Source organism: Halichoerus grypus, chromosome 15 (assembly GCF_964656455.1).
Source record: "Halichoerus grypus chromosome 15, mHalGry1.hap1.1, whole genome shotgun sequence".
NCBI classification, from domain to species: domain Eukaryota; kingdom Metazoa; phylum Chordata; class Mammalia; order Carnivora; family Phocidae; genus Halichoerus; species Halichoerus grypus.
The window spans coordinates 58,803,353-58,814,290 of record NC_135726.1 but is presented as its reverse complement, the minus strand read 5'-3'; the positions used below and the strand labels follow the sequence as shown (position 1 = coordinate 58,814,290).

Sequence of the window (10,938 nt, the reverse complement as noted above, 5' to 3'; positions counted from 1 at the left end):
AATATGGCGTGCCTCCCGGAAGCGAGCTGAGCCCCGAGGATTCTGGGAGCCCCCGCCAGGCTCCGAGTGCGCAGGCGCCGCCGTGAGGCGCCCAGGGCTGAGACCTGGGTCCACCCGCCCCCACGCCGGTAGGATCGCAGGAGGCGTGCGGCGCGCAGGCGCGTGGACCGTGGGCGGGGCTTAGGGTCCTGGGGCTGAGGCTTAGGGAAAGGAGGTGAGTGAAAACTTGGGTTTTGCTTGGTGTTTTGTACACTAGTGAGTGTGAGTGAGATGAGTGAGGGGAGGTGAGTGAGTGAGGTGAGTGAGGTGAGGTGAGTGAGTGAGGTGAGTGAGTGGGTGAGGTGAGTGAGTGAGGTGAGTTGAGGTGAGTGAGTGAGGTGAGTGAGGTGAGGTGAGTGAGTGAGGTGAGTGAGTGAGGTGAGTTGAGGTGAGTGAGGTGAGTGAGGTGAGGTGAGTGAGTGAGTGAGGTGAGTGAGGTGAGGTGAGTGAGTGAGGTGAGTGGGTGAGGTGAGTGAGTGAGGTGAGTGAGTGAGGTGAGTTGAGGTGAGTGAGGTGAGTGAGGTGAGGTGAGTGAGGTGAGGTGAGTGAGGTGGGTGAGTGAGGTGAGTGAGTGAGGTGAGGTGAGTGAGGTGAGTTGAGGTGAGTGAGGTGAGTTGAGGTGAGTGAGTGAGGTGAGGTGAGTGAGTGAGGTGAGTGAGGTGAGGTGAGTGAGTGAGGTGAGGTGAGTGAGTGAGGTGAGTGAGGTGAGGTGAGTGAGTGAGGTGAGTGAGTGAGGTGAGGTGAGTGAGTGAGGTGAGGTGAGTGAATGAGGTGAGGTGAGTGAGGTGAGGTGAGTGAATGAGGTGAGTGAGGTGAGGTGAGTGAGGTGAGGTGAGTGAGTGAGGTGAGGTGAGTGAGTGAGGTGAGGTGGGTGAGTGAGGTGAGGTGAGTGAGGTGAGGTGAGTGAGTGAGGTGAGGTGAGTGAGTGAGGTGAGGTGAGGTGAGTGAGGTGAGTGTGGTGAGGTGAGTGAGTGAGGTGAGTGAGTGAGGTGAGGTGAGTGAGTGAGGTGAGTGAATGAGGTGAGGTGAGTGAGTGAGGTGAGTGAATGAGGTGAGGTGAGTGAGTGAGGTGAGTGAGTGAGTGAGGTGAGGTGAGTGAGGTGAGTGAGGTGTGAGTGAAACATGTCTTAGTTCATCCCCAGTCCTCTCTCTGATGGAATCTACGCCGCCAGCCCATTTTTTCTCACCTTGCGAGAATGAGAGCCCCATGAAGACACACAGCGTGTAGGTCCTGTTGAGGGCTGTGTTCCCAGGGACGGAAAGACTAGCACATAGTAGGTGCTCAGTAAAGAAAGAAAATTAGAGTGTGCTGAGACTGGTCCACCACACGTTAACCCCAAGCAGCATAGCCCCATCTGGAGCTGGATTTCCAGGACCCAGTCTCCCTGACCTGGTGAACCCCAACACGAAGTGAATCCTAGCTCTGAGGATGTCATCTCTACGAAATTGCCTATGGAATCTTAGTGTTTGTGATACTTTGTGGTTAGAATTGGATAAAAGCTGTATCGATACCTTCCATTTTATTTTATTTTATTTTAAAGATTTTATTTATTTATTTGACAGAGAGAGACACAGCGAGAGAGGGAACACAAGCAGGGGGAGTGGGAGAGGGAGAAGCAGGCTTCCCGCTGAGCAGGGAGCCCGATGCGGGACTCGATCCCACAACCCTGAGATCATGACCTGAGCCGAAGGCAGATGCTTAACGACTGAGCCACCCAGGCGCCCCAATACCTTCCATTTTAGAAGTAATTTAGAAAGAGCTTGGAAACCTTTACTCACATCTTCACAAGAAAAACACTCAACAAACTGAAAATCAACTTTTTCTTTTAGATCCATCAGAAAATTGAAGTCACAAAGGAAACCACACCCCAAAATTTGGAGAGACAGGCTAATACAGAAAATCATGGCAAGTATAAGCTTATCTGAAGCAGAAGGTGCTTCTGATACAAACATAACTGGTAATTTTGATGAACTGGAGGCTTAGCATGGACTAGCTTGTGCATTAAAAATTCCTGGGGGCCTAGTTTTAGAGGGCCACATTTTCATGGATCTTACCTCCAGGAACTCCACCATGTTCTAACATTAAAGATAGGGGTGGGAGGAAACTCCTTCAGTTTGGGGCAGGGAGAGGGAAAAAGTGAACATTTTAGAGTATACTCAGAACATTCTCCATAACAAAGTCCTGCACTCTTAGAAAAACTACACACCAGAGCCTTTTTGAAACAGGAGGACGGGCAATTGGGCAGCTCCAGCCCCTCTAGCCTTCCTGTCTCAGTAAGAGCTAAGAAGCACTTCTGAGGATCACAGCCCAAGGACTGAAGCCCATTGAAAAGCTGAGATTTAATCATAAGATCATACAATAGTTCCCCTTTCCAATATTTGACTACCACACCAACAGCGCTTCAGTATAATAACAGCAGATTACAACAAGCTTCAAGACACAAACTCTGTATAAAAAGTTCTTCTTATAGTTAGGAAAACGCAAAGATTTCAGGGAGGAAAAAAAGCAAACTAAAGAAAACCAAAACCTCTGACACCAACAGCTACAGCAAACATTAGACACAAGCCTAGGCAAATTAACATAAAACCTTACACTAAAAGTCTAATTACCTTAGTTACTAGTATCTAGTACATCATGTCCAGCTTTCAACAAAAAATTACTAGGCATGGGCACCTGGGTGGCTCAGTCATTGAGCGTCTGCCTTCGGCTCCGGTCATGATCCCGGGGTCCTGGGATCGAGCCCCACATCAGGCTCCCTACTCGGCAGGAAGCCTGCTCCTCCCTCTCCCATTCCCCCTGCTTCTGTTCCCTCTCTCGCTGTGTCTCTCTCTATCAAATAAATAAAATATTTTAAAAATATATATTTAAAAAAATTACTAGGCATGCACAAGAAAAAAACAGTCTGAGGAAACAAAGCAAGCATTAGAGCCAGATTCAGACATGGCAGAGATTTTGGAATTATCATACCAGGAATTTAAAAGAAATATGATTAATATGTTAAGGTGACTAATGGGAAGAGTGCAAAAACTTACAACATGCAAAAACAGAGGGATAGGGACGCCTGGGTGGCTCAGTCGGTTAAGCGTCTGCCTTCGGCTCAGGTCATGATCCCAGGGTCCTGGGATCGAGTCCTGCATCGGGCTCCCTGCTCCGCGGGCTGCCTGCTTCTCCCTCTGCCTCTGCCTCTCTCTCTCTCTGTCTCTCATGAATAAATAAATAAAATCTTTTAAAAAAAAAATTAAAAAAAAAAAAAACAGAGGGATAATGGAAGCTCTAAGAAAGGGCCAAAAGGAAATGCTAGAAAGTTAAAGCACTGTACCAGAAATGAAGACTGCCTTTGATGGGCTCATTAATAGACCAGACACAGCTGAGGAAAGAATGAGTAAATTTGAGGATATGTCAATAGAAACTTTCCAAACTGAGATACAAAGAATGAAAAAAAAAAACCAACCCAGAATATCCAAGAACTATGGGACAATTACAAAAGATATAACATACGCATAATTTTAATGCCAATAAATTAAAGGAAAAGAAATTTGAAGTACTAATGGCTGAGCAGTTCCAAAGTTAAAATGACAGACACCAAGCCACAGATCCAGGAAGCACAGAGAATACCATGCGGGACACACGGACACACACACACACACACACACACACCAAGCCACAGATCCAGGAAGCACAGAGAATACCATGTGGGACACACACACACCACACACACACACACACACACACACACACCAAGCCACAGATCCAGGAAGCACAGAGAATACCATGCGGGACACACACACCACACACACACACACACGCGGGACACACACACACACACACACACACACGGCATATCCTATTCAAGATGCATAAGATCAAAGATAAAATCCTGAAGGAAGAGAGAGGGAAAACCCTAAGAGAGGAAAGAAAACAGAATAATATAAAAGTCTCAATTAAGGGCACCTGTTCACCTGTTCACCATCTGCCTTCAGCTTGGGTCATGATCCCGAGGGTCCTGGGATCGAGTCCTGTATCAGGCTTCCTGCTCAGCGGAGAGTCTGCTTCTAACCTCTCCCTCTGCTGCTGGTCTCTCTCTCTCTCTGTCAAATAAATAAAATCTTTTTTAAAAAAATCTCAAAACCAAAGATGGCATAAAGGGGAAATAAAATATTGATTATGTAAGTTGACTTGTCAATCTGGCACCCTTGCTAATGCTCTTACAGGTTGGTTTTTACAGGTAGATCCTCATATCTACCAATAATGACAGTTATATCTACTCTCTTCCTATCAGTACATCTCTTAACTCCTTCTTTCCTTAGAGGATGGCTGGACCTCCAGTACCATGTTAATCAGTAGCAGCAATACTGGATGTACCTGTCCTATTCTTAATATCGAAGTGAGAGCATTAGGTACTATTGTGCTTCATGTAATTGTACCGTTATGCATAATGTTTATTTGTGGTCTGTTTGACACTTTTCTACATTAAGGTAATCATATAATTTTTCTCTTATTAATGTGGTAAAAGACTGATTGATTTCCTGATGTTGAGCCATCCTTGCATTTTGTGGAAAAAAACCACTATTTGATCATGATATGTTAATTTTTAAGCTGGTGAATATAGTCAGCTAATTATGTAAAATTTTAATAGTCATGTTCATATGTGGAACAGACCTTTTCATTATCATATGTTGTTCCTGTTTTGGAAATAAGATTATATGAACTTTATAAAATTAGCTGGGCAGCTTTTACTCTTTTTTCCTTTTCTGGAAATAACTTTTATAAGATAGGAATGAACCATTTATTGATAGTTTGGTAGAGTTTGCTTTCAAAGCCATCTCAACGGGATTTTTCTAGGATAAGAGGTCTTTGACAACCTTTAGCCTTGATTTATTATTCTCTATATTGGCATGCCTGAGTGGCTCAGTCAGTTAAGTGTCTGACTCGATTTCGGCTCAGGTCATGGTCTCAGGGTCCTGGGATCGAGCCCCGTGTTGGGCTCTTCGCTCATCAGGGAGTCTGCTTGAGATTGTCTTCCTCTCCCTCTGCCCCACTTGCTCTCTCTAAAATAAATAAATCTTAAAAAAGTAATATTTCCTATATTTCCTCATGCAATTATATATTTCTCAAAGAGTTTATCCCCTTCATTTAGATTTCAAATTTAATAACTATATAGTTGGTGTTCAATTCTCTATCATGTCTAAAGTCACTGCCCTTAGTCTATTCTGCATTTTTCTCTTATCTTTTTGTTGTTGTTATTGTTGTTGTTCAGTTGGTTTAAAAAAACCTCCTTTCGGGGCGCCTGGGTGGCTCAGTCGTTAAGCGTCTGCCTTCGGCTCAGGTCATGGTCCCAGGGTCCTGGGATCGAGCCCCGCATCGGGCTCCCTGCTCCGCGGGAAGCCTGCTTGTCCCTCTCCCACTCCCCCTGCTTGTGTTCCCTCTCTCGCTGTGTCTCTCTGTCAAATAAATAAATAAAATCTTTTAAATAAATAAATAAATAAATAAACCTCCTTTCTTTCTTCAGAGGCTTGGATGCATTCTGCATCTTTTCAAAGATAGAGCTTCTGGTTCTGTTAATTTTCTGTCTTCTGCACCTTATTGTTTTTCTCTCTTCTTGTCTCACTGCATTGCTCTTTAATACATTTTGGCAGGTGATTCACTTGGCTGAACTTAATCTCCAAACTCTGCCTCTCTGGAGATAGGTAGTCGCTGAAGCCGTAATTTATTAAGTTCTTCCAGCCTTAGCTGGGATGCCTGGAGTTTGTCCAATGCTTGCATAAATAAAAGAGTAGTCAGAAATTTTGAACTTTTAAGTGCTGGTGAAGGCTTTAAAAAAAAGTGAGGAAAAACCTTATTAGAAACTGGAAGAAAGAGGGTTCTTGTTATGTAGTGACAGGGTTTATCAACCCTACTATTTGCAATTAATGTGGAGAGTAGAACTGGGTGATCTGAGGAGACTTTCACCAACATGTTGAAAATGTTACCTGCTTTTTTTTTTTTCTTGCTGCTTATAGAAACATGCAAAGGAGAGAGATAAATTGAGGGAAAGACTATTAGCAAGAAGCCAGGACTTGATGGTTTTGAATATCTGTAGCCTCCATAGATGGCAGATGATGCTAAAATCAAGAAATGGCATCCAAGCAAAGATAAAATCCAGGGTACTGCTCAGGAACTGGTCTAGAGAGAAAAAAGTATGACTGTAAAATCTATTGGAACCTCAGAAAGATCAAAACTGGTATCTCAGAGTGCTATTTAATGACACATGGCTGTGGTTTTTATGCAATGGGGTGAACCCCAATGGGATTCACACAAAGTCCACAGAGTTTTCAAGAGAATTAGCTCAGCAGATATACTGCCAACTTGGAGTGAAAGGGGCAGAAAATACAAAATAGAGACCACTGGATTCCCAAAATTCAAATGCCAGTACTCAAGATTAGAAAACTACTGAGCTGCAAACACACGCAGAACTGAGAGTTCAGAATGTGAATTATTCCCAGGCCTTGAGACCTAATCAAGGAATTTCCAAACATTTTTCTGGCCAGATTTCCGAATTGCTATGCACCAGTGATTTCGCTGTGTTACCTGCAGGGGCGGGGGGGGGGGGGGTAGGAGATAATGTCTTACTTCCAGAGGTCTGTAGATCAAGAGGGACTGTCCTTAAGAATCTGCACCTTACTAGCCTATCAGCACCCAAACCTAATTCAGAGGACAAGATTCTTAACTTTGAGCTGGTACTATAAGATGAGACTTTGTGGGTTGGGGGGGGGTTTGGAAGGGGGGTGAGTGTTTTTCAAGTAAAAGGACATGAATCACCAAGGAGTCTGCCAGAGCAGGCTATGGTAGGGAGCCATAAAGATGGCTCCCAATGATCTTGCCTCCTGTTATTCGTACTCTTTTGTAATCCTTTCCCCTTGGAAATGAGCTGGACCTCATGACCACTTCTAATTAACCGAATACAAAAAGAAGGGATGTCACTAGTAATAATAGGTTACGAAAGGACTTTGGCTTCTGTCTCAGGTACCTTCTCTTGCCTGGTCACTTTCAAGGAAGGCAGATGCCATGCTGTGAGCTGCCCATGTGGAAAGAACTGATGTGCCCAGACAAAAGCCAGCAAGGACCCCCAACCCAGCCAACATTTTAAATAAGTGCGTTCGGAAGATGATTCTCCTCCAGTAAAGCCTTCAGATGACTGCAGCATTGGCCAACAACTTGCCTGCAGCCTTGTGGGAACTGAGGCACCCAGGTAAGCCATGCCTGACTCCTTTCCCAAAGAAATTGTAAGATACAATTGTTACATAATAGCTAACGATCTTACCACCACAACTCTTACTCTATGATACAGCGAGTTAAAGTAGGGATCCTATCAGTAATCAAAGATACCATATGGATGGATTAGAATGACAGTAGCTACTATGATCAAAACCCAAGTGTCATCACCTTAACACATACAAGTTTATTTCTCACTCACATAATAATCCGTTGCTGGTGCTCCTGGGTGGCTGATGGCTTTCCTCCAAATAGTGGTTTAGGGGCCCAGAGTTCTTCCTTCTTGCAGTTTTGCCATTCCATATTATCAAGATTCTTCTTCCAGCTGGACAGTACATCATCTTATTAACAAAGCCCCAACTGACATACTGCTATTCAAACCACACTGAAGAAAATTAGTCTAATAGCCATAACCAGAAGCAACAGTGGCTGAGTAATGTAGGATGTGCCTAGATACTCACATTCCAGAATCAATTCCAGACAATAGAAAAAGAGGCACAAACTTTGGTGGTCATCTAATCATAACACAGATATTAACAAATACCCATGACCTTGGAAAATAATCATATTATGGGTTTTTGGTAACTGGACCTGCTATAAGCTAAACTAGATAATAATTCCCCTATAAGCCATCACTTGCATAAATGCAAGTCTTTTAGGAATTCCAGTGGAAATGTTCATAGTGATTTTAATTACAATCATTCAAGAGTGTTCAGTCCCTTTTCTACTGACACAAATCAATGTGTGACTTGGCAGCCATGCCATGAAATGCCCTTAATTAAAACAAAACCCTAATGCAGTTTCGAGCCTGGGGACCAGTTATTAAATACAATGGAAATAGGGCTCTGGGTGGCTCAGTCTTTAAGCGTCTGCCTTCAGCTCAGGTCATGATCCCAGGGTCCTGGGATGGAGCCCCGCATCGGGCTCTCTGCTCAGCGGGAAGCCTGCTTCTCCCTCTCCCTCTCCCCCTGCTTGTGTTCCCTCTCTCGCTGTCTCTCTGTCAAATAAATAAATAAATAAATCTTTAAAAATAAATAAATAAATACAGTGGGAATATCAGGTATCAGAACATCCTAGGAGTTCTGTGGTTTATCATAACCATTTCACTTTCTTCCTGTGGTTAACCATTCCCTGTAATTCACTACGACACATGCCATAGTTCAGTAACACTTTTTTTTTAAATCTGTTTGAGAGAGAGCATGCAGGGGGGAGGGGCAGAGGAAGAGGGATGAGCGGGCTGAGCGTGGAGCCTGATGCAGGCCTCAATCTCAAGACCCTGAGATCGGGACCTGAGCCAAAATGGAGTCAGATGCTTAACCAACTGTGCCACCCAGGCACCCCCTTAATAACCCTTTCAAATGCAATCTCTCATGAGAAGTCCCAGTACCTGAAGGAGGAGACTTGAGGAAAATTTAAAGATGCTAGTGCTTCATGTCAAAAGAACATGCAAAGGCTACTGGACCCTGACAGGTGACCTTGCAAAAGACGAGTCAGGGGCATGGACATAAATGATCCAAGCAAGCATTATAAACTCTTGAATTCTTTCACATCCTTACGTATTATGCAAGTAATTTTTTTTAAACATTTTATTTATTTATTTGACAGAGACACAGCGAGAGAGGGAACACAAGCAGGGGGAGTGGGAGAGGGAGAAGCAGGCTCCCCGCTGAGCAGGGAGCCCGATGCGGGACTCGATCCCAGGACCCTGGGATCATGACCTGAGCTGAAGGCAGACGCCCAACGACTGAGCCACCCAGGCACCCCTATGCAAGTAATTTCTAACTCTCAGAATAATTTCTAAAAATATTGCTTAGATTTTTGATGGTATAATTAGTAAAGGATATTAAATATTTCAGGGTGAGATTAATCTCCTCCCTATCTTTATTTCAAACTATAGGTCAATTTTTGCTTAAGGCCAGAATTTCAAGCCATAATGGTGGGACTAAAAGAGCAGACTCCATTTTAAGAGTTTCTTCTCTGGAAGGTATGACAAGAATTAGTAGGGAGGTTTCTTACAGTTTGAGAGAGTAAAGTTTTCTAAGATGATTGAATCCTTCATGATAACCCCATTTCAATAATGTAGATTCAGGTCTTCCTCAGACTTAAATTTCATTTAAAAGAAGTGGCAAGGTTGAGAATTCAGTAAAAATCACAGCTCAGCAACTAACTGGATCTACTGTTGCATTTGGCTTTCGGCATCTGCAGCCCCAGTTAGAGTAAGATGATTCTCAACACAATCATAAAAAGACCTTCATTTCAATTTTTGCTTAAGGCCAGAATTTCAAGTGGCCTTTTACTTATCTAATTTCATTATAAACAAGCATCACACGTTTTTGGAACTAGGATTCCTTGTCGCCTTTAGTTGTTGGTAAGAGCTATCTAGTCCGTAATGTGCTATGGTTTTTTTTTTTTTTTTTAAAGATTTTATTTATTTGACAGAGAGAGACACAGTGAGAGAGGGAACACAAGTAGGGGGAGTAGGAGAGGGAGAAACAGGCTTCCTGCTGAGCAGGGAGCCCGATGCGGGGCTCGATCCCAGGACCCTGGGATCATGACCTGAGCCGAAGGCAGACACCTAACGACTGAGCCACCCAGGCGCCCCTGGGTTTATAATCCTACTGTATCACGAATAACCTTTTTCGGGGTGCCTGGGTGGCTCAGTCGGTCAAGCATCTGCCTTCAGCTCAGGACATGATCCCAGGGTCCTGGGATTGAGCCCTACATTGGGCTCCCTGCTCAATGGGGAGTCTGCTTCTCCCTCTGCCTTCCCCCTGCTTATGCCCCACCCCAAATAAATAAATATTTTAAAAAGAATAGCCTTGGGGCACCTGGGTGGCTCAGTCTTCAAGCATCTGCCTTCAGCTCAGGGCATGGTCCTAGGGTCCTGGGATACAGCCCCGCATCAGGCTCACTGCTCAGCAGGAAGCCTGCTTCTTCCTCTCCCACTCCCCCTGCTTGTGTTCCCTCTCTTGCTGTGTCTCTGTCAAATAAATAAATAAAATCTTAAAAAAAAAAAAAAGAATAGCCTTTTCTAGGGATATATGCATGCCTATATTTATAGCAGCATTATTTACAATAGCCAAATTATGGAAGCAACCTAAGTGTCCATCGATAGATGAATGGATAAAGATATGGTATACATATACAATGGAATATTCAGCCATAAAAAGAATGAAATATTGCCATTTGCAATGACACAGAGCTAGAGAATATTATGCTAGGTGAAATAAGTCAGAGAAAGACAAACACTATATGATTTCACTTATGTGTGGAATTTAAGAATCAAAACAAACGAGCAAAGGGGAAAGACAGAGAGAGAAGCCAAGAAATACTCATTACTGAGAACAAACTGATGGTTACCAGAGTGAAGGAGGGTGGGGCCTGGGAGAAATAGGTGATGGGGATGAAGGAGTGCACTTGTCCTGATGAGCACTGGGTGATATATGGAAGAAATTTACAGATTTTCTCTATTATACACCTGAAACTAGTATTACACGTATGTTAACTATACTGGAATTAAAATGAAATTCAAAAGAACAGCCTTTCCTAATACAAATAGAATTAAAAGTTTCTATCTTTTGATCTATCTCATTCAATAATCAATCCTGAATACTCCACCTCTCTATCCTTTGCTAATCATTCTCTAG

At 43.5% G+C, this 10,938-nt stretch overlaps 1 long non-coding RNA gene across 2 annotated transcripts in view; it reads left to right on the top strand.

The window, feature by feature from the left end:
* Positions 1-15: 15 nt before the first annotated feature.
* LOC144380192 (uncharacterized) overlaps positions 16-10,938 on the top strand; it is a 20,066-nt gene continuing 9,143 nt past the window's right edge. Inside the window, exons 1-3 of one of the 2 annotated variants that reach the window (XR_013444063.1) lie at positions 16-128; positions 1,870-1,949; positions 7,080-7,268. This is a non-coding gene — a long non-coding RNA (uncharacterized LOC144380192). Of the gene's footprint in view, positions 129-171; positions 215-1,869; positions 1,950-7,079; positions 7,269-10,938 lie in introns of those variants that run through there. The other variant, XR_013444062.1, reaches the window with a different exon arrangement.